The 23,406-nt window shown below is 43.4% G+C and overlaps 1 protein-coding gene across 1 annotated transcript in view; it reads left to right on the top strand.

Annotated features, from left to right (window-relative positions):
• Positions 1 to 23,406, top strand: part of LOC138447678 (adhesion G protein-coupled receptor E3-like) — a 1,605,711-nt gene that overhangs the window by 979,749 nt on the left and 602,556 nt on the right. The gene's annotated exons all lie outside the window — the stretch shown is intronic.

Below are 23,406 nucleotides of genomic sequence, written 5' to 3' on the forward strand. Positions count from 1 at the left end.
CATTTCTTTGGTACTGTGTCACTATTTAGCATAAATATGTAATATCCAGGTACCACAAACTCCTGCTATTTTATTTTATAAAGCCATTTATCATTTCATGGTCAATCCAGGTTCTGATCCTTTTCCTGTCATGAGCTGCTATTTTGGAGCGTTGGTAAAAAGTAGCAAAGCAAAATAGTTATATATAAATCCCATTTGATCGATTCTAAGTTACTGGACTCGCCTCACCCTTATTGGTTCTCTTGATGAAAACTGCATTTTCTGAGAAAGCTTCGGAATGTCCACCTTCTGAAATGGTTTCAGTGCCACCCGGAAATCCTTCCTAATCCTCATTTGGAACTTGTACGACCCACATGTGGATGGATGATTTTTAAAGATTGGGATGACCCCAATACATAACCATGGATTCTGCCTGCCAACGGGTGGGTAAGGGATAGTAAATGCAGGCATATGCCCTTTGTACTCCACGAGGTAAAGCATGGTAAGTGCTAAGGCAAGAAGGGAGATCTGGTTTATGCAAGGTCATCACTTTCATTTTATCACCACTAACTCTGGTTTTAACAAATATTTCTGTGCTTTACAAAATATTCAACCCATGTTTTGCGTTGCCATTTTCATCGCTTAGGTTGTATTCAGCCCTACGAACATCACCAGATCTCCTGGCTCAGCACATGTACAGCCCTACTCTTGAATTCCCTAGCTCCTCCATCTCCAGCTGAATGGCGTTGTGCTATTGAGATTTCCACATTTGTAGATGTATGCTGTGGTACTCTAACCTATAAAGCCAGCTCACCAACTTTGAATAATGTATTAGACAGTAGAGAAGTGCCAAGAATACATGATCAACTGTGTTGAGCATTCCAGCATCTAAGGTAGTGAGTGACCTTGTGGCACTTGGCAAGGGTGTAGGACTCTTGGAGTTTTAAATATGTATTACATTAATAAAAGGATACTGGTAATTCCATCGCCAAAAGGGTAATCTGCTGATCAGATTCCCCTGTCATAAACTCCATGCCTAAAGCGTAAGAATAATCTTTAAAAAGAAGCCATACCTGAGTTATGGTAGGGTGGATGGTATTCTCAGAATCATTACAGACAGCCTCAGCAATTTGATATTAGAAATGTGTCAGCCTGTGAGCCCATGCTCAGCTGTGGAAGGATTATGTGTATTCTACCCAGACAGAATGGACTTGGACTTTGCCACTTCTGGCAGGCCTGCAGCCTTGAGGGATTGCCTGTCTTTGTTCCTTTGAAAGGGTAGGTAACACTCTTCCCAGGAGAGAACCACTCAGTAGGAAGCTGGCCTGGGAACAGGAATCAAAGGGGCACACCATTTCACAAAAGGCCTGGCCTCACACCACGTTATGCATTTCAAAAGGCCTTTAGTTAAGTTTAGTTTGTTTATTTATAGAGCACAACCGAATCCTTGGGTTGCTGGGTGCATAATCATATGGACAACATAGTTACGTATCGTTGCGCACAGCAAGAGAAGTACATACATTCAATGGTACAGACAGATGGGTGTAGTAAATAACAAGAAAAAATACAATAGATAATAGCAGACCGGGTTACATGGTGATCGGTTTCAAGGTATAGTTAAGACCTAGGGGGTGCGTGAGTAAGTAGCACAGTGTTAGGCAGAGAGCCAGGATTTCACCATCGCTCTGAATGGCCAAAAGGAAACTTCCGATCTGATTGCAAGAGGGAGGGTGTTCCAACATTGAGCTGCAAGAACCGGGAAGCTGGAACCTCCTGCTGTTTTTAGATTGAATTTGGGGACCTTGAGTTGGTGCAAGTAGGGAGTTCTGGTGGGTCTAGAAGTGCTGTGTCTAACAAATTTGTCAGATAGGTATTGTGGGGCAGTCAATGACAGGCACTTGTGTGTAATGACAAGAGTTCTTAGCTTGATTCTGTCTCGGATTGATCCTATTGAGAAGGGAAGGGGTAGGTTAGTGTAGACAGGGGAAGCTGTGTACAGAGGAAGGAAGATTCCACCATCTTGTTTCTCTCTGTCTCTTCCTGGATTTATCTGAATTCATGTTGGGTGTGATGTCAGAAGGGCAAAGATCACTTATTTTAAGAGCAGGGATTGGACCACTAAAGCAGCCTAGCTTTAGTCCAATCACCTGTGGACCTTCAGCTTTAGAAGAAGGGGTCTCACACCACTTCTTTGATTCTTTCTTGAACATATACCTGAGGAAGGATTTATTGGTGAGCTCTGTCCCCTAACCACCACCAGGGACCATGGGGATAACCTGCTGCTGGGACAAGATCTGCCTCTCAGCCTGTCACAACAGTACCCAGAACCTCTCCACATTGTACGACGCCTGCAGTTGTGGACCACCCTCCCTAGTGCATGGGAGAACGAGAACAAGGACCAAAGTTTATCCTTGAGTTACTGCATTGGGACTCATAGCCACCAGAGGACCTAGACAGCCAGAAAACCTGTATTAATTCTGTTGGACCTAGTTGAGCTGCGATTCGGGCCAATCCGGCACCTTCAAACCCACAGAACCCTCTGATGCTGTCTGATGCTGCCGTTGGCACTGTACCTCCATGAACCGCTGTCCAGCGTGTTTGAACCTGTTTGTGCCAAATAAGCTAGTCTAGCTCGTTTGTGCCTCGGCTCGAACTACAAGCTCATCCTTGCAGCTGTACCCTTTGAGCCGCCGCTGGAACCACCAGCATCTTTGCTGCTGATTGCCATTGCCTGTCAAACTGACCTTGGTGGTCCATCGAGCCCCGATCAGCTAACGCTGCATGGAGCCACTGGAACCAAACTGCGTATTGAGCCTCCAGCCTCCTTGTGGTCAAACTGACCGATTAACTAACCCTGGTGGCCCTTAAGATCCACAGCTCCTCAAGTACTCGATCAAACCGATCCAGTGTAAACGCACATCCAGTCTCCAGCATCTTTGCAGTGGAACCAACTGTCGAAGTGAGCCTGGTGGTCCCTTGAAGAACAGCAGGCCCTTGTGCGAATCCAACTCAAGACTGCTCCCCATCTAGAACAATGTGACTGTTGCTCCCGAACAGCTGAACTGCACCTTCAAACCAGTTTGTCATTGCTCCATGCCACCTGAGCGCATTGTTGCCCTGGCTTGAACCTTAAGCTCATCATTACACCTGCCGTCTTGGAACTGCCTCTTTGAACTACCTGTATCTTTGCTGGAGATCTTCATCAGCAGCCAATCAGACCCTGGATAAACCTTCAAACCGCGATCTTCGAACACTGCACTTGAGCTGTTCGACTCAAACTGCATATCCAGTCCGCAGCCACGTTACTAACGAAATGATGACGATGGCCATCACAATCCCCACTTATTGGAACCACAACGAACTTCAGCTCCGCCCCGGTTTGATGCAGCTGACACAGTGAAATACGATTCATACTGCTGGAACAGCACCAAGAAGCCTTGTTTGATGCTGTCAAACCTCTAAGTACCATAAACAGGTACTATTGACACTTAACTGCCCCCTTGGTCCAGCTCTGGCCTTAGAGGCTGGTTAGTTCACTAAATCCATTCTAACCTTCAAGAAACATATCCAAAACTGCTGAACAAATTTGAACTAAATAAGAAACAACTTGGGAACAAAGCATTCATTTCATTTCTGGGACAGGTTTGGGGTACATCTTTCCAGTAGTTATTAAAATATATGACGGGAGATTAGGGTCAAGCCCTGCTCCAAAAAGAATAGCTATATCTCCCATGGTGCTTTGCAGCAGTGATCCTTTCACAAATGAAAAGCCGCCATTTTTTTGTGCTCGATGTGAGCGATTACCGTGAAAGTGCTGGGGGAATGCGAAAAAAAGAAAAGTGCTCAAAAAGCTCTTTCGAGAAGGAATAAGGATGCAATTCCATTAGGCGACATTCCCGCGGACCATGGAAAGAGGATGGGGGCACTTGGTGAGGAGTTTTTGATTTGTTCATGTTTTTGGATTATCGGGGGAACACCAGTGGAATACTACAGGCATGGGTAGTTCATTGCCTCTGTATGTGTGGTTTGTTGCCATTATTGGGGGAATCCAGCAGGAATCGGGGAGAGAGTGGAAAAAAAGGAGAATTCATACCTACAGTGATCACATCTACTAGGCAGGGGGTAATGGGTCTTTGTGCCATTGGCCAAGTCCAAACAAACCTATTGGTGCAACATGTACAGTGTCCATGGCCGAAGGCCCTGTCCATCGCCGAAGGCTATGGCTAGTAGGCCCAAAGGAACCTATTGGTGCCAAATGTACAGTGGCCACTGCCAAAGGCTATGGCTATTAGGCCACACAGAAACCTATTTGTACAACATGTACAGTGACCACAGTCCAAGGCCACGGCTATTGGGCCCAAAGAAACCTTTTGGTGCAACATGTACATAGTCCATGGCCAAAGGCCGTGGCCACTGTCATGCCAGAGGGCCATGGCTAGTGGGCCCTAAAGAAACCTATTGTTGCAACGTGTACAGTGGCTATGGCCAAAGGCTATGGCTAGTGGCCCCCAAGGAAACATTTGTTCAACAAGTACAGTGACCAGGGCTGAAGGCCGTGGCTAGTGGGCACCAAAGACACTGTAGCATAATAAAACTCTTGAAATTCTGTGAAAAACTTTTGTTAGTAGAGAGTTAACATGATCAAATGTAATGCAAGAACGCCATTGAAATTCAGCACTCGCATTTGTAGCAAGTCCACCTTAACTTTACGCCCGTGTTGCGCAGCATATGACCACAGTGATGACATCATAGATGACTTCACTAATTCCATCCTACATGGCATCACTAATGAAATCACTGATAATGCCACTAATGATTACTTCATATATGCTGTTAGTGATTATATAAGTTAGAATAATTTTTTTTACCACTTTTGGTACATATTTGAATGTATTACATTTAACAATAATAACAACATGACAAGGAACAATACATTTATACACAAGTATCCAGGGACATCATTTCACCAAAATGTCAGGGGTAACGGAAGTGACATCATAAAACCCTTGAACTCTGATGGCATCACAGGAAGTGATGTCATTCGACCCCACTCTGAAGTTCTATCACAGGAAGTGATGGAACACGACCTTTCACCCCTTGACAAAACAGGAGGTGGCATCACACAGCATTGTTCCTAAGTACAGTATGAAAAATATGGTTACGACATCACTATAATATGTTATACATTTCACACAAGAATGGATCACCATATTTATCGTTAAGATCAGTGTGTATAGGCCCATATTACCAAATTTCCTGTGAATGCAAGCAGACGTCCATGGCCAAATGATAATGATGTGTTATTATATAGTGGTTACGCTTAAGCGCTTCATATCAAACAAATATACATACAATTACACCCAACCTGTGTTCGTACTCATTTATCAACCTCAGAAGGATGAAAGGCTGAGTTCAGGTGTTTAAAAACAGACTAAATCAATGCCTCACCCCCTAAAGTGTGCCTGAAATAAACCTTTAATGAGCTTAGCAATTGTAGGTGAATAGCCAAGTCTTTAGAGGCTTACACAAAGGCCAGTAGGATTCTTCCACCCCTAGGGCAGAGTGCAGCGCTTTCCAGTGCTGAATTGCCATTGCTGGGAGGCTAGAGCCTCCTCCTTTGATTTTCTTGAATGTTGGTGGCACAAGGTAGTGAAAGTGGAATTCTCTAACGGGTCTAGTGGATTTGGATCGCATGAATTTCTGCGACAGGTTTTCAGGGGCCTAGTTTGCCAAGCATTTATGTGTAATGCATAGAGTTTTGAAGATCATCCAGGTAGACGCCCAATGTTTTTACTGAGGTTGAGACCGGAATTTGAGTGCTATCTCTCGTGAAAGCTGTAAATTGTTTATTGAGTTTTCTGAGCATGGCTGGAGACCCAACTAACAAGATCTCGGTCTTATCGTTGTTGAGGCAGAGGTGGTTTGTGCCATCCAGGCTTGGATAGTTGAATATATTCTGTTGAGGGAGTCAGTGTCGTAGAGGCCAGTGAGTGGGAGGAGGATTTGGGTATCGGCATAGTTTTTGAATGCTATACCGAGTCCAGAAGGTCGAAGAGGGGTTTGGTGACATTGTTGTAGAGGGAGGGGGAGATGCAGGACCCTTAAGGCAGTTCACATGGAATCGGGCTGAAGGGGCTCAAGCCATCTCCGAGAAGGCTCTCACAGATCGCATCTCCTGGAAGGAAGCTACCCAGGTTGATGCTTCCCGGTTGAAGTTGGCGGATTCAGTAAGATGGTTGGAACGAGTTTTGTGATTTACCAAATAGAAGGCGGCGGAGAGATCCAGGAGAAGTAAGAGGGCTGGTTTTCATTTGTCTGTGAAGGCATCAAGCTGGTTTTTCAGGTGTAGTAAAGCTGATTCTGTTCAGTGACTGCCTGACTGCGCAACCCCAAGATGTAGTTAGCTTCTAAGAATAATTAGATTTGGTCGTAGGCAACTCTGTCAAGGATCTTTAATAAACATGGTACTGTTGTGATGGGTCGGTAATTGTTGGGGACTGCCGGGTCAAGCAAGGGTTTCTTCAGAAGGGAAGCACCCACGATTCTTTAAGGCTGGCTGAGACTAGACTCGTGGCAAAGGAAGCATCAATACATCTTGTGATGAATGGGACTAGGTCTTCCAAGCAGTCTTTAAAAATGTTAGCGGGGAACATTCCTGGCGTGAAACGAAGGTGTGCTATCCGTAGGTGAGGACTGATGTGGGATGGGCGTGTTGATCAGGGCTTGTTTTATGTGCAATTTTCAGTTGTAACAGGGTGATTGTAGCATGCATAGCGTTCTGAATATTAGTAGACCATGATTTGTCTTTGGAGATTATAGCGGGGGAGTGGTCTTAGTGTCCAACTCTCTCGGGATTTTAAAGATCTGAGAATATGAGCTGACATTCGATATTCTGGAATTGAAGGCCATTGCCTTGGCTGTGATAATTGCACATTTATATTCTTTGGCTATGGAGTTGAAGGAGACTTTTTATTGGGCAGTAGGGTCCTTTCTCCAGGCTGCTTCTGCTTGTCTTTTTTGTGTGCGTAGAGCCTGCAGGTCAGGGGTAAACATTGCATTGATATGTATGGCCAGTTTGGCTCTGCTAGCACTAGAGGGGCCACCAGGTTTATGGCAAAGGTAATTGTGCTAGAGTACAAATCTGCTTGCGTAATTGGGTCTGTTTAGACAAGGTTCCCTGGTAAGAGAGGGGTAAGATGGCGCGAGATGGACCCTTGAGAGATTTTAGGAGTGCTTCATAAAAGGCTAGAAAGCAAAGTTGTGAGGGTATGAGGCTGCTCTTTTAGCAAAGGGAGGGTAAAGATGACAGTGTGGTGGTCTGACCAATGGCACGGTAGAATGGATGTGATGGAGATCTGGTTATTTAGGTCCACTACCCAGTCCAGGGTTTTCCCCTTGTTATGGGTGACTGCTGAGATCCGATGGTGAGAGCTTTTGCGACCACTGAGGCAGCCATGTCAGAGGATCGTTCAGGTGTAGATTGAAGTCCTCGAGTATCAGGGTTCTGGTTGTCAGTTTGAAGTAATTTCCTAGCATGTGAACAAGGTTTTCCTCAAAGGTAGTGATTTGGCCTGGCGGACGGTATACAATGTGTGTGGTGATTGAGTCTGCTGGGGCGGTGGTGAGTTTGACTGTGAAGAGTTCACAGTTATTTCCCATAGTAAGGTTAGTCTCTCTAAAGTTGAGGGCGTCTCTGTATATCATTGCGACACCTCCTCAGGATTTCTCTCTGTCCTTTCTGAAGATGCCAAAGCCATCAGGGAGAGCTTGTGATAGCAGTGGACCAGAAGCTTGATTTAGCCAGGTGTCAGTTATGGCTAGTCTGTCAAGGTGTTGTGTAGTGAGAAGGTCATGAATGTCTAGGGCATGGGCCGGGAGTGATCTGGTGTTGATGAGGGATCATTTGAGGAGGGCAAGTGGAGGTCTGGGGTCTTTGGAGATTGTATCTTGAGTGGAGGCGAGGGGCGTAGGATTTCTAGCAGAAGGGTTAAGTGTAGGTCTAGCGAGGGCAGTGTGGGTAGCTTTCTGGCTAGTTTTAATCTTAGGACCACTTGCTTTGTTTATAGTTGGAATAGGCTTGTCTTGTTTGAGATTGTTTATGAAGACTCTAGTTAACTTGGAATGGTTGCGTCTTTAGGCAGTGGGCTTCTAGACTCAAGGTTAGCAAGGCTAGGGATGCCAACTTTAAGGCCAGTTCATGATCTAATGCTCAGATAGGCATTTCTATTACTAATGGGGCTGGGAAAGCAGAGAGGTTTGGGTCTATAGCACCTAATGGCTAGTCTGGCATTTCTAAATATGAGGGTCGGTGGTGAGGCGTTGAGGAGCACAGGATGCCTATTAGCTGAGGATGATATAACCGGGTCAGTGCAGTGCATGCTTTTTGCCGCCGGTTGTGGGTGTCTATGGGTTTTTAGAAGTGGGCTGGCCTGATTATCCTGGGGCTTGTAGCGGTGTGGGATAGGCTTGGGTACAGGTGTGGGCAGGAGTGTGATGCAGTTTAGGCCACTCTCCGTCTGGGGTTCTCTGGGGCTGTTATTTGAATTAGACGGGAGTAATTTAATGATCCTGCCTGAGGCATGATAGCTTGGGAGTGGGGCAGGCAGAGCAGTATTCGCAGGGCAGGTTTGGTAGCATGTGCCGGTGCAGAATTGCCTGTCTCTGCGTCCCGGTGGCTTATATATGGTAGCGGGCGGCATCATGTCCTGGTTCAGCTTAGGTTCCGGCAATGCTGTTTGGATTTGGGAGGTGCAGTCAGGCGTCGGGCAGTGTCATACAGGAGGCAAGAAGGAGGTCAGACAGGACATCAAGGGGATGAGGCGCAAATACAGTTCCACAGCATGCAACGCGGCAAGCAATGGATCATTTACATGCACGTTTGCAATATGCTTACCTTTGCCTTTGTTGGTGTCAGAGGAGCAGCAAGGCAGCTGCAAGCAGAAATAACTTAAGAATTTGTATTCATGTATAACAGATATCCTTCCAAGGTACTGTAATGAATCAGAGGTGATCATACCAAAGAACCTGGCCTGGACCCCTTCTCATATGATCAGGAAAAGGCAGACACTACCTGATCCTGACCCTAGGGGAGTGGAGGGGGATGTTCTGCGGGTGGATCACATGGGAGGGGACTGGGTCTGGAGAAATGGGAGTACCCTTTGAATAATTTCACTAAGGATCCCTACCATCTTAATGGCTTATTGTAAAATGTAAAATGTTGATGTTAAAAACACTAAGAACATTGCTCTTAGTTCTGATGAGGAAGAGGAGTACAAATGTACTAATTGATCTTGAGCAGTCTAGTGGTTGTAATGACCCACACCTTTAAACATTTAAAGACCTTTCAGGTGCTGGCCATTAGACAGCAGTAGAAGCAGCAGAACAGCAGGAAGATGCAAAAACCAGTACCACAGCTTTTCTGAGAGCGGGACACCATACTGAAACTGTGGCAGAGGTAGCAATCCTTACAAAAAAGGACCTGCAGAGGAAAGCAGTGAAGAGCCCAGCCTTCTTGAGGGAGATTGAAGCTCTCTGTTTCTTACATATCGCACCAGTGTAAGCCTTTCACTGGAGCGTGTGTGGAGCAGAGTAAGCCCAGACCAGGTTGGGCAGCAGGAAGCTGACCGGAGATGTCAAATGAAAAGGAAGTCCCGACGAGCCCAGAAGGAGAAGCAGCGAGTCAAAGGGAGACGCCAGCTCATACCAGTGAGTTTGCCTGATCTAGGTGTCCGCGGACCACTACAATATAGACCGCTGTGTGAGAAAATAAATTCTGAAAACTGACTTTTAAATTAAAACAAATTTGGCACAACTTTACTAGGTAGAAAGGTTGAATAAGAGAATATTGCAACCCACATTGCACAAGCCAAAAGGGGGCAATAATTAAGCAAAGTGAATGCTATTTTCCTAATGAGAAATGTCGAAGAGAAGAATATTGTAAACTCCATTACCAAAGCGAACAAAGACGATACAAGTTTCCTAAAGAATGTTAGGGACATTACAATCTGCATTGTCAAAGCCAAAGACTATCAAGGCTATTTGAAAGTAGCTATCCCAACATAACATAACATTGTCCCAGGAGGATAGCTCAGCGGCAACGTGCTTGCCTTGGAAGCAAGACGACACAAAGCAACACAGGTTCGATCCCCGGGTCAGCGCATTGGAAACCACTGGGTATTTAAGCACGTTATAAATACACAACTAAGACAATAACAATTACGCAACTACAATTCCTGTAGCAGCGCCTCGCTGCCTGTGGGCTGTGTGAGCGCTTTAAAAATGCAAATAAATAAATAAATAAATAAAACAAAACATGGGAGAAAGATTTAAACCATATTGCCAACAGCCAATAGGTTTAGTAAAATGGAATCGGAGAAAGGAGGAGAGAGGTGTAACCTGCATTGCCCAGTGGCAAACAAACAAATGTGAGATTCATTGTCATTGTGGAAACTTATAATTGCGGAAGAAGTTGATGGTATTGCAAGTCAAAAGAATTAATCAAGAAGCAATTGTTGGTTCAACTTTCCTCAATAAGTATATAAGTGTGGAACAAACCTCACCACAAAGTACAAGTAGTAGTGGTAGGAGTTAGAGTTATTATCCTGGCAGGCGAGTAAACCAGGAAGATGATGATTTGAAGTGCTCTGTATGTGGTAGAAGGTTGTGGTGTAAAAGAAGTGTCAATTCCTCTACTGTGTATTGATGAACTGTTGCATAGCCATCCTGACTAAAATATATGTTTGTGATTGAAAGATCCTGACTAATGTGTTATTCATGGAGACGAAAAGTGATCTGATTATCTGAGAAAGAATAATTATCTTGACTAAAAACTTGTATGCAGAAGACATCTTTTTGGTTAAACTAGCAAAAGGATGTGGAAACTTTAACAATTGACTTGAAAAGGTTTGGAAACTAAAACAGATACCTTGCCAAGTGAAGGACATATGGAATGTAAAGAACTATGTGCTGTAACTGGAATGAAACTTGGCTATTGACAATAATTTTTCTGAACTTGAACATTGGTCAGGGGTAGGGGATTCAGCCCTGGTCACAAGGATTTATGTTTATGACTCTTACGTCTGAAGTTTAAATTAACCAAATAATTCCTATATGATTTTGTTGTATGTATAAGTGTGAGGGACAGATAATTCTGGACATTAGGTCATTTTCCTTTAGTCTTAGTTTGGTAGGTAGGGAAATCTTTAATAGGTTAGAGAAAGATAGGCGTTTGTCTCACCTTTTATTTAATACAATGTCTATTTGTAAGAAAACTCAACCTACTTGTCCCCCTCACATTTCAGCGTATATACTATTCTTCTTTGTAATAATGTCTGTATGTACTTACAATTGTTTACTGTATGTTACATTCAAAGAAACAGGGGCACACCACAATGGACTGTATAATTATTACATTTCTACACATATGGTATGTAACAAAGCAAAGTTGTCATATTTCAAAATGTAATGAATCAGTGTTGTCATGTATGATGTCATCAGTGATGTCCATCATTGTGGTCCTACACTGTGCAACAGGTGGGCGCAGCGTTAAGGTGTAATTGCTTCAAAAGCGAGTGCTGCATTTCAAGGGTTTTCTTGCATTAAATCTGATCACCTTAACTCTCTCTTAACAGAGAGTTTTTTCACTGAATATATATGTATATATATTACGCATTTGCACCAACGCAAAGCATATTTAAGGTTAAGATGAACTCGCTATGGCGTTCCAGAAAATTACTTTGCTCAATAACTTTTGTACGCTTGCATGAAAAAAACCTGAACATATTCCAGAGTGATATTTCGACAAAGCCACCTGTGCATGCAACATTTCTACATTAATGGCTTCATAGTTTAAAAAATGTTTACTATGTTTGTGTTTTGAACAGCTTTAACATGGGATTTTACCAAAGGAAAAAAATATGTTTACGTGCAAATATCTCAACCTTCGTCACTTGGATTTTCAAAATGTTTTGCAGGTGCCTAGATTTCGTCGGGAATTGGTTGCACTGAACATGAAATTTGAAAATCGTCTTGGACACGTTTGAGATATTTATGTTTGAAATGTATCTATTCCACGTGCGCACAATGAATGTGGATAATTCATACAAACTGTACACCGAGCATATGAGTTGTACAGCTCATACATTAAACAATTAACAGTTCATACATTACACAATAACTACAATTATTACAAATAACACCAGTATTCTGCTCTTTAGGAATTATGTTTGTGCCACCCTACTCACTCCTCACCACCCCAGGGATTATTTGTGGGGTCCACGGACCATGGGCACAGGTCACAAACCCAACATCGCTCCTGCTTCATGAGTGTTGACATACCTCATGTTTTTTAGTTGCCCAGTTAGTACCCTCGCATGATAACCATGGACAGCATGCAGCTCCCTGATTGGTCCAGACGCATCCAATGCATCCACGGACACCAAATCAAGAAGTGAGTCCATGACCCGAGCCAAGAGATTAATAATGTATTCATCATTTTTTTTTTTATTTTAAAATCAACTCTGCTGGTCAGGTTAGCACACAATGTGCAAAAGCATGCTTTCTGGACAAGGCTGCCGCTCCACACAAGTTTGGTGCTAATCCATCCAGCAACATTTGTTTTCTAATTAAGTCAATCTGTATTTGGACAATTGTAGCATCCTCTATAACTTTGCTCCTCCGTGAAGAACCACACCAAACTTCCCAAAGCTCTTAGAATTGGGTCTATATAATTTTTGCAATTTTTCTTGTGGATTTGTCGAACAGTGTCGTTATAAGACACCCAAAAACTGCTATTCCTATGATAAATGCCACCATAACCATAACAATGCGGTCGCTGTTGCAGATCCTGTAAAGACAGGATCTGCGGTAGCGACCATGCTGTTATGGTTAAGTTGTCTTTCCTTTAGGAAGAGCAGTTTGGGGGCAGTTTATAACTTTGACGCAGTTCAACGAATCCTCATGAAACCTTACAAAAAAGTATAGAGACAATTTATTTTGCTAAGTTTTGTGTGGTTTCATCAAGGTGGGACAAAGTTATAGAGGGGTCCCAAAACATTTGAAATTCCGATAAACATGAATGCAAAAATCTTTGCTTGTTGCTACAGCAAGCATCGCTGGACGGAGTTGCACAAAATGTGTGCGAGGAGCATTGTCATGGCCCCAAAAGCATGCTTTTGTGAATTTGGTGTAAATCTGTTCAGCACATTTTTTTGTTAAATGCTCAAATTGTAGGGCCATCTGCTCCACGGACTCCATTCCTAATTCGGTGTGCGTGGATGTCTGTGAACCAATCAGAGCTGCGTAATCTTCGTGGACATCATACACAGCCTATGATTGGTCAATTGTTTGTGTTTTTTTGTTTGATTTGAAAAACGTGAGGCAAGTCAAATGTTTTAAAACTGACTCTAAGTTGGATTCGCAAACTACACTCCTAGTCTGCAGATATGGCGGTATGAAAAAGCTCTGAAAAATAAATGGCTGGTTATTTTGAGGATTAAAGAGTGTCTAGGGAGGGCACGGGAGAAAATAAAGGGAAAAATGTATGCGATATTGTGTGTAAAAATGGTTGTAGGATTGTCGCCGAGTTCACAGTCATTTTTACTGTCTGCGGCCAACACGCACAGCAAGACATCCAATGAGAATGGTGGTGTTAGGTTATACGCTACTACATCGATTAATTTGGGTTGAATGCTTATGTAATGGAACTAGTAAGTGTCACTGTGGCTATAGCCAAATATTTAGGAAATGGTTACAAGAGCACATTTCCTTTGCTTTTAATGGCCCCAACAATCTGGCCATTTACTATGGAGAGAATATTAAGATTTCCTTGGGTCTAATAGTTATGCAGTTTGAAATACCGTGAAGCCTGTATAGAAGCAGAATAGGACTTTTGGAGTGTGGAGGTAGTAGTATTCACAGTACACATTGTCCTGGCCATGGCCAGTGGCCAGATTGTTTGGGGCATGCTTACTTTGGGTTTAATGACTCAAACAATTTGGCCTCTGGCAATAGTGAGAATAGTATGCTTAGCTGGTCAGATAGCACAGCAAGTTGAACGCTCGCCCCTGACATCTGTGCACAGTCTGCTGTAGCAGGTTCAAATACTGGCAAGGTCAACTCAGCCTTTCATCCTTTCGAGGTTGAAGAGTACCACTCTTGGATAATAATGTCATATGTTATTTCAGCGCTCTGAGACCCATGAGTGTGTGGCGCTATATAAGAAATAGATATTATATTATTATTACTTTGGATTTAATAGTTATGTAATTTTAACTATGCGACCACTGCTTAGAGGCACAGTAGTACCTTTGGAGCGTGAGTATGGTAGTAGTGGAAGTTACAGTACACATTATTGTGGCAATGGCAAGTGGGCAGATTGGAGCATGGCTGCATGGAGTGTGGGTATAGTAGTACCCCATCTGGACATTTTTTTAAAATGTGCGCATATGTTGGTACTGCAGATTGACAAATGCTGTGTGCAAGTTCTCTGTATCGAAAATGATGCCACAGATTGACATTGTCTATGCTGCCGAGTGTATTCAGCATTCTTTTTAGCCTAATGTTTTAATTATAGGTTACCTTTTCATTGGTGTTAACTGCAGGAGGCCTCCAAAGACAATTACATGTTTTCCTCAAAACAGTTCTTCACATCCAGTTTTCAGGACTTCCTTCATTCTTAGATGAATTAAAGCAAGCATTAGGTTGGAAACCATGCTTACGTCATCTGTTAGGAGGACTTTCATTTGTCTTAGAATTCTGCATACTTCAGTTGCAGCTTCCGCTGACAATTTGTAATATTCTAATTTGTATTGGTGTTGCACTGGGAGGAGTCGGAGTCGGTGTAAAGTTACACCTCCTATGTTATAAACAGCTAGACCTGTGAGGGCTGTTACAATAGCTGAAAGGTTGTTGTTTGTTTTATCTTCAAAAAATGTCCTGACTGTTTTAATTAAGAAGGTCTTGCCAGAACCAGCTTCACCACTTACATACAGAGGTCTGTAATGTTTTACAACTGCAAGTATTATTTTCATGTATTAGTCCATGTTCAATTTCTTCAGTGGCTTCGAGGTAAATGGTGAGTTGCAATTTAACTGTGTTTTGGGGGCTGCCAAATCTTGTTTAGATTGTTTGGATTGTAACATGGTGTTTTCTACTTCATTCATTGCTTTTTCTGCTTCATTTTGAATGAGTGGTTCTCCAGTTGGTTCTTAGCCTCCTGTAGGAGATAGTTGACTCCCTTCAGTAGTGTTTTTATATAATTGTCTTTCTATTTCTTCTTCTTGCTGTCGCTCATTGTCTAACATTTCTTTGTACCGTTTAAAATTGTAATTTGTTATACTATTTTCATTTCCCTTGAATGGTCTTCAAATGTGTCATGGTCACCTAACAATTAATCCTCTGTTCTCCAAGGTTTGAATAGTTGCTGTAGGTCCATGTAATAAAGTTATCAATGCTCTGCAGATTTAAATGATAATTTTACTGGGTTTTGAAAGTCTTATTAGAATTCCTTCACAATTTAAGACTGTATATTAGCCATATTTGCTATATTGTACAACCACATGTTTACCAAAGCAGTACTTTGAATGGATTGTGTCCTCTCACGTATTCCTCATCTATGATATACGTATCTCGCCAGCTTTGCTGCTTCGGAAAAAATGTTCACGGCAGAGAGCGATGTGCACAATGACGTGGCGTTGATGTCCCTCGACGGTCTCCGTAGCGCATCAATGTCACCAGTAGTATAAGTAGATTGTGCCGCGCCCGTTGGCTCCAGTTCCATTTTTCCTATAGCTTCACAATGGAGTTAACGGCACGCTTTGTGTTTTTGTCAGGAAAATGTCATCTTCTCCGACCCCTTGTTCCCCTAATACCGGGTTTAAAAAGTGTTACGACTGCGATTCTAAAATGCCGATTACAGACCCTCACTGTGAGGTAGACCCTCGGACTGACAACTGTGGCTCCTGTCAGTCTATGACGGATAAAGCTCATCGTGAACGAAAAGGTAAATTGGCGTGGGGCGGGAAGCTTCGAAGGCCTCTTTGAAGAAACATAAACAGTCCAGTGAGTTTAAGGACTCTAATCGGCATAAGCACTCAAAGAGGTCTCGTTCTAGAAGTAGTTTGAGACAATCTTGGTCTTCTTCCAAGAAGGCGAAGAGAAGACATAGATCTCCCTCTTCATCATCGGACACCTCAACTGAGGTTATATGGTGTCCGACTAAGTCGGATTCCCCAAGCAAGTGGAATGAGTTTAGAGTGCACACGATGAGAATATTTGAGAATGCGGCCCGACCCCCAGACTCCGTTCGCTCCTCTTGACCAGACGCTAAAGCATCGAAGGTTCCTCGAGAGTCGAGTAAGTCGCTGATACCGGGAAAAAAGCATAAACCGTTGAAACATTCAATGAGTTCATCAACGATATTGGCGCCGATACTTTCGACACCGAAGCCAACGGAGACATTTACTCCTTTATCGACAATGTCATCGACACCTTCGAAGATTCCTCTGGTTCCCTCGAGGCAAATTCCTGTTCAACAGAAAAGGTATACACCTGTACCGACATCAAACTTTTAAGTCAATGTCCTCTATTTCTGAGGAGGAAAGTGCCTCAGAGGAAGATATTTATCCATTAGGAATACAATTTGGCACCAGAGATGTGCATGAGGAATTGATTGACAGTGAATAAAGAATGAGAGATCTCTGTGACACCCTCCACTCTGCCACTGGTCTTGATACATCACCAGAGTTGGAGTTTGCTAAACCTGACCCTGCAGACCATGCAGATTCAGGGTACAGGAATCTTATGAGCAGGGTTGCTGACTACATGGGTTGGGGTAGGTCCTCACCAACCTTCGAGCAGGATGACATGACTGACATCCTGGACCAGGGTCCCCAAAAAGACCAGGTTCTTCCTTTTCATAAGGCCCTTCAAATAACAGTGGTATCTCACCAGGAGACTACTGAATCTGGCTCAATTGACAATAGCAACTTTGCTAGAAAGTATAGGCCATCAAGCTGTGACCCTGATTATCTTAGGAAACACCCTACACCTGAGTTTGGTGGTCCAGGCTACGACTTCCACCAGACAATCTGCCTATACCTCTATTCCCCAGGATAGAGATGTTAAAAAAGTGGACGCTTAGGCTTGCAAGGTGTTTACCTCGGGCAGTATGGCCCTAAAGTCAGCTAATGTCACTTGTACCCTGGCCAGGTTCACCCATACCCTTTGGGACTGTGTTAAGATGGTGGCTGAACATATTCCAGAAGGTGATGAGAGGGAAGGCTTTCTGAATATAGTTAAAGATGGGAAGGAGGCAATGTCTGAGTGTCTCCAATCAGGACTGGACACTGCTGACAGCATCAGCAGATCCATGGCTGCAAGCACAGTACTGCGCAGATTTGCATGGTTGAGGGGTTTGCAAGGGATGTGCTGGCCAGACTACTCAACATGCCTTTCGACGGCTCGAGGTTACTCGGCAGTAAGGCTGATAAAAGCTTGGAAAAACTGCAGACCTACAAAGCAGCGGCTAAGTCCCTTAGTGCCTCTATTCAACAACCTCAACAACCTTATTCAGGCTCATCGTCCTGGAGAGGTTGTTCTTTTCGTTACTATTCCTCATTTGGTAGAGGAAGAGGACAGGCCGTACAGAGAGGACAAAGACAATTCCCTTGTGGTGGACGAGGAAGAGGTGCTAAATCAGCCTCGGCAGCAGCATCTTTGCCCTCAGCCTCTCCTGCAGCAGCCTCCAAGTCCCTCTGAGACCTTGACACACAAGACCCCGGTGGGAGGCAGAATCTTTCAGCATCTGAACAAATGGCGGGGCATTACTTCAGATGCTTGGGCACTGGAAACAGTAGCTCAAGGTTAATGCCTTCCTTTCCTAAAAAGGCCTCAGGATCATCCACCGGGAACCAACTCTGTCAAAATTCCAGATCCACTCCTTGTGCAGGAAATCTTAACACTGCTAGAGAAAGGTGCAATAGAACATGTAGCTGTAGCGGAGTGGAACAAGGGTTGGTATTCCCCTTATTTTCTGGTTCCCAACAAGGACGGAGGATTGAGACCCATCGTGGACTTAAGAAACTTGAACAACTTGAACAAGTTCCTCAGGAAGGACAAGTTCAAGATGGTAACCCTTTCTCATATCTTTCAGGCTCTCCAACTCCAAGACTGGTTGGTATCATTGGACCTTCAGGCTGCTTACTTTCATGTGCCAATCCATCAGAAAGTACCTGAGGATCGCGGTTGGCGGTTCTCACTATCAGTTTAGAGTTCTGCCATTCGGGCTGACCTCCACCTGAGGGTTTTCACCAAACTGATGACGGTAGTGGCAGCAAGTCTCAGGAGAGGGGGGATTCATGTCTACCCCTACCTGGACGATTGGCTGGTCAGGGCTTGTTCACCAGAACAAAGCCAGGAACATCTCAGCATTACCTGCTACTCCCTACACAGACTGGGCTTCTCCCTCAATTACAAGAAGTCCCATATGATACCTTTCCAAAGACTCCAATTCATCGGAGCGGTCTTGGACCCTTCCTCGGGGAAAGCCTTTCCTCCCGAGGTGAGAGCTCCACACATTCAGCAGATGGTTGTGAAGTTCCAGAATGCCCAACATCTTCTGGCCTTCGATTCTTTGAGGTTGCTCGATCTCATAGCTTCCTGCATTTTCGTGGTGCAACAGGCCTGATTGAGAATGAGATCCTTTCAATGGGCTCTCAGAACTCAGTGGTCCCAATTTTCAGGGAATATGTCAGATCTTCTGCAAGTTCCGAGCAGAGTTGCTCAAGACCTAATTTGGTGGGCTTGCGAGGACAACATTCTCAAGGGACAATCTTTTTGGCAACCATGGCCGGCGATAACTGTAGTGATGGACGCCTCACTCACGGGTTGGGGAGCCCACACCAACAAACTGTCAATCAGTCGTCGTTGGTCTCCATCGGAGTACAAACTACACATCAACCTTTTAGAGCCTAGGGCAATCAGACTAGCGCTGAAGGCCTTTCTGCCCTCTATACAGGGAAACAATCTCCTGATAATGATGGACAACAGATTTGCCATGTACTACCGCAACAAGATAGGAGTCGTAGGGTCACTACCACTGTGCAGAGAGGCAATGCAGCTCTGGGTTTGGGCAATACAAGAAGGAATCTCTCTGTCAGCAGTTCACCTAGCCGGAGGGCAAAACACAGTGGTGGACGCTCTGAGCAGGCAGGGGACAGTCTCCCACGAATGGTAACTACCTCAGGAAGTCCTTCAAGAGATCTTTACCCTTTGGGGAACCCCTCACATGGATCTGTTCACGACCAGTGTCAACGGGAAGTGCGATCAGTCCTGCTCAAGGTAATTTCCCCTAAAATGAGCTCTAGGGGACTCATTCGTAGTGGACTGGGAGTTTCCACTCTTGTACGCGTTTCCTCCAGTCCCTGTGATTCCTCACGTAATCAGGAGGTTGAGAAAGTTCAGGAAATCCATGATCATTGCTCCGGATTGGGCCAGGAGGACATGGTACCCGGACCTTCTGGACATGTCCATCTGCTCTCCAATAAGTCTTCCATAAAGATAGCTTCTTCTCTCACAAGAGGAAGGTCGGGTTCTCCATTCAGAGGTCAAGACACTCAACTTTCACGCATGGTTTCGGAGAGATTGAGATATAAGGATTGGGACCTCATGGACGACGTAATGGAGATTTTGCTTTCGGCCAGAAGGCCAGCAACCACATCCTTGTACTGGTGTCGTCGGAATAAATTCAGTAACTGGTGGAAGGACAAGAATGTTGACCCTTTTCAATGTAGCACTCCTATGGTGCTATCTTTTCTGTTGCATCTGGCCAATCTGGGGCTCCATATTGGAACAATAAAGGGATTCCTAGCAGCGCTTTCCATCTTTAAGCACTCTTCGGAAGAGGATTCCTATTTCAAGATTCCATTAATTCAGTTCTTGAAAGGTCTCACTAATGTGTACCCTCCAGTACATTTTCAGGTCCCTGCTTGGGATATGAATCTTGTGTTGAAATTTCTAACATGTATACCCTCTGAGCCTTTACATTCCTGTCCTTTAAGACTTTTAACAACAAGTCGTTTCTGACTTTCACTTGTCACAACAAATGCCTCTCCCAACTTTCTACCCTTCTCCTCATTTGGGCAAAGAAGAGGTGAGGTTACATAGACTAGACCCAAAAATAGCTCTGAGTTATTATATAGCGAGAATGTCAAAATTACGCCAGGATGACCAACTTTTTGTAGGTTATACCGGTCAAAAACTGGGATTAGCAGTGACAAAACAAACTATATCCCGCTGGATTACTCTGGCTACTGGGGAGTGTTACAGGCTAGCGGGAAAGGACCTGCCGGAAGGGCTTTGTGCTCATTTCACGAGAGTATGGCAACTTCCGCAGCTCTTCAGAGGGGAGTCCCCATAGTTGACATCTGCTCAGCTGCAACATGGGCATCAATCCATACTTTTGTTAAGCATTACTGGTGAGACTCCTCTTCTTCCCATGAGGGCCTGTTTGCAAAGGCTGTATTTCATTCCATTCATGATAAGGCCAAATAGTACTCCCACCTCCTGAATTATCACTGCTCTGGGAGTCTATCATAGGCGAGGAATACATGGGAGTACACAATCCATTCGAAGAACAAGTTACTTACCAACTGGTAACGTTCTTCCGACTGGATGTTCCTCCCACGCATTCCTCATTTCCCCTCCCATCCTACCCCGCTATACAATTTACGTGATTTACACTCCGCGTTCAGGAAGAGCTTACGGTCTGGGGCACGCCTAAATGGTTAATGGATTTATATGAAAAAACACACCCGAAGTCAACGTGCGCGGCATGAGCAACTTATACTACTGGTGACGTTGATGCGCTACATAGACCGTCGAGGGACATTGATGCAACAAAATCTTGCACAGCACCCTCTGCCGCAAAATGTTTTTTCAGAAACAGCGAAGCATGCGAGATATGTATATCATAGATGAGGAATACGTGGGAGGAACATCCAGTCGAAAGAACGTTACCAGTTGTTAAGTAACTTGTTCTTCTGTTTGGAAAGCATGTGCCAATGAGATAGTTTTTAAGATTTCTATTTTCTGTAGATATAGATTCGATTTCTTGGTAGGATTTTAGTACTCTTTTTTTGCGATGAAGCCGGGCCAAGGTTTCATATTTCCCATACAAGGATGTAGCTGTTAAATGATCTGCAACCACGTAGGACCTGCACTCTTTATGTGACAACATTTTGATACCAAAACTGCACAATATTTGTGAAAGGGTTTTGTCAGATGATATGTCATTGTAGAGGTCTTTTATTTCTATTATCTCTGCTTTTGTGCGATACCCTGTGACATGTCTTGCAACTGCAGTTGAATTGTTTGCATTATATTAAATGGCTATGTTAGCATTCTAAAAGAGCGCAATGATAGGATTGTAATCACTGATGTACTTGGATGCTACATCTATTTTATTGTTATATGTGTTTTTGAGAGATTTGCCTTTCACACTTTGATTAACAAAAGACATGAAACTATTAACTTGACCTTTGGTATAAACTGGTCTTGGGAATCCAAAACAACAATTTAAGCATCACTCTTTGTTTTTGTATCAACATCAGCAGTATTTTCCATATTTATGTCATTGGAAATGTAAGATCTGTGTCCGTAGGTCATTATGTAGGTCATGATGTATGTCTTTTGAAGGGATGTCTGTCACAGGTGATGTATTTTTCAATACATTGTAAAACAGTGTTATCACTGTCATGGCCAAATTTGGGAGCATTTCTAATCCATAAAAGCATGTGGCTATGTGGTGCTCCTCTCTACTGATATTCTTTCCTCCAAAAGAAGTTTTCTACTTTTCCAAGTGGAGGAAATTACAGGGTCGAGAGAACAGAGTTCTCCTGAACTTTTTATCTCTATTCCTTCTTTATTTTGGTTTGTAGTGCATAGGAGTCATGTAAGTCATGCCATGCATATTCTGCCGAACTCATAGCAACAAACCATGTGGCGGGCATAGGTTGCTTAGCATACATCTGGATGATGTCAGAACCAGAATTCTTTAGTACCATGCATATTTGCCAAGAGATTTGTAATACTTGACTCCAACACTCATCTTTGTCTTTTATCTTTTGAAGGAGTTTAGTAGGTGGCATGCGTAGAAAGTGGGTGTCTGATTTTAGTGTGTGTTCAACTAATAATAATAATAACTCTTAACACAGAGTTGCTAGTTCGCTTTCAAACAAGAGATGGAAAATGTATTGAACATTTTGTCGATATCTTGGATTTGCAGAATACTTTTGTAGAGAAAGATATTCTGATGCACTGATTTGTATGGGTCTTTCATCGTGTCTTCCTCCTTTTCCTATAGGTAGTGGGAAAGTATGTGCTTCTAAACTGTTTTCCCATATATTCATTGATGACCCTTTGGCTTGGCACATTTGATATGTTTTTAGTGCATCTTCCATGGTGTCTCTGGAATATAGCGGGTGAAGTGTATACTGGCCAAGAATATTGTCCGTAGTGAAAGGATCAACATTTTGATTGAATAGTTTGTGGTGTATCTTCATATATTTGTGTTGCTACTTTTATAACTTATTTCCTCTATGATTATATCTTGGTAGTATTCATTGATTTGTTTAAGATACTCTGAGCCCTTCTTTAAATTTGTCCAAGTAAACTTGTTGCCAATTTGTTTTGTCTTTTGTTGGAACACCATCACATAGTACTATGAAAGATTGATGTACTGGTCGTCCTACTCCTAGTGTTTCCACATTTTTACTAAGCTCTAATGGTAAGAATATTAATTATTCACAAATTCCTTTCAGTAATTCTGATAGAGACAATTTGGCAGTCTCGGGCTGCAGATATTCTATAGCTTGTAATCAGTGTACTGTTCAATTTATGATACCCTCAGTATTATACTCTCATATAGATTAAGTTGTTGGAGAGACTTTGGAAGTGGATATATTTCAGAGTTATTATTGATAGCTCAAGATTGCATTTGGTTAGCATCAATCTTATTGTTGCAGTATGTGCAAACTATTAGGGGATCAGTTATGTTGCATTTATTTTCTGCTATTACATACACAGCCAATTGGAACTATTGTGATTCCTCATTGTTTTCTGTTTTGTAGGATGGATCCACAATTTTTGTACTTTTCCTATATAAAGTTGTGCAACAACAGGCGCATACTTTGTCTGGAATTTCAGCAGACGAGTTTTCAAACTTTGATGTTACTTCTTTAGGGAAATAGACTTCCTTTCCAGATTTCCCTATGAAGCATCATGGTCCAACTCGCATTGAGGAAGTCTATGTGAGAAACCGAAGGGTACTCTCACATCTACTCCCCAGGGATCTTCTGTTCAGGTGTCCAGGGAAGGGCCATTCCTTTTGGATTCCGACCCTGGGGGTGGCCAAACGAGGGAGGATCACCT

Source organism: Ambystoma mexicanum, chromosome 3q (genome assembly GCF_040938575.1).
Source record: "Ambystoma mexicanum isolate Mex_15411 chromosome 3q, UKY_AmexF1_1, whole genome shotgun sequence".
In the NCBI taxonomy this organism is placed as follows: domain Eukaryota; kingdom Metazoa; phylum Chordata; class Amphibia; order Caudata; family Ambystomatidae; genus Ambystoma; species Ambystoma mexicanum.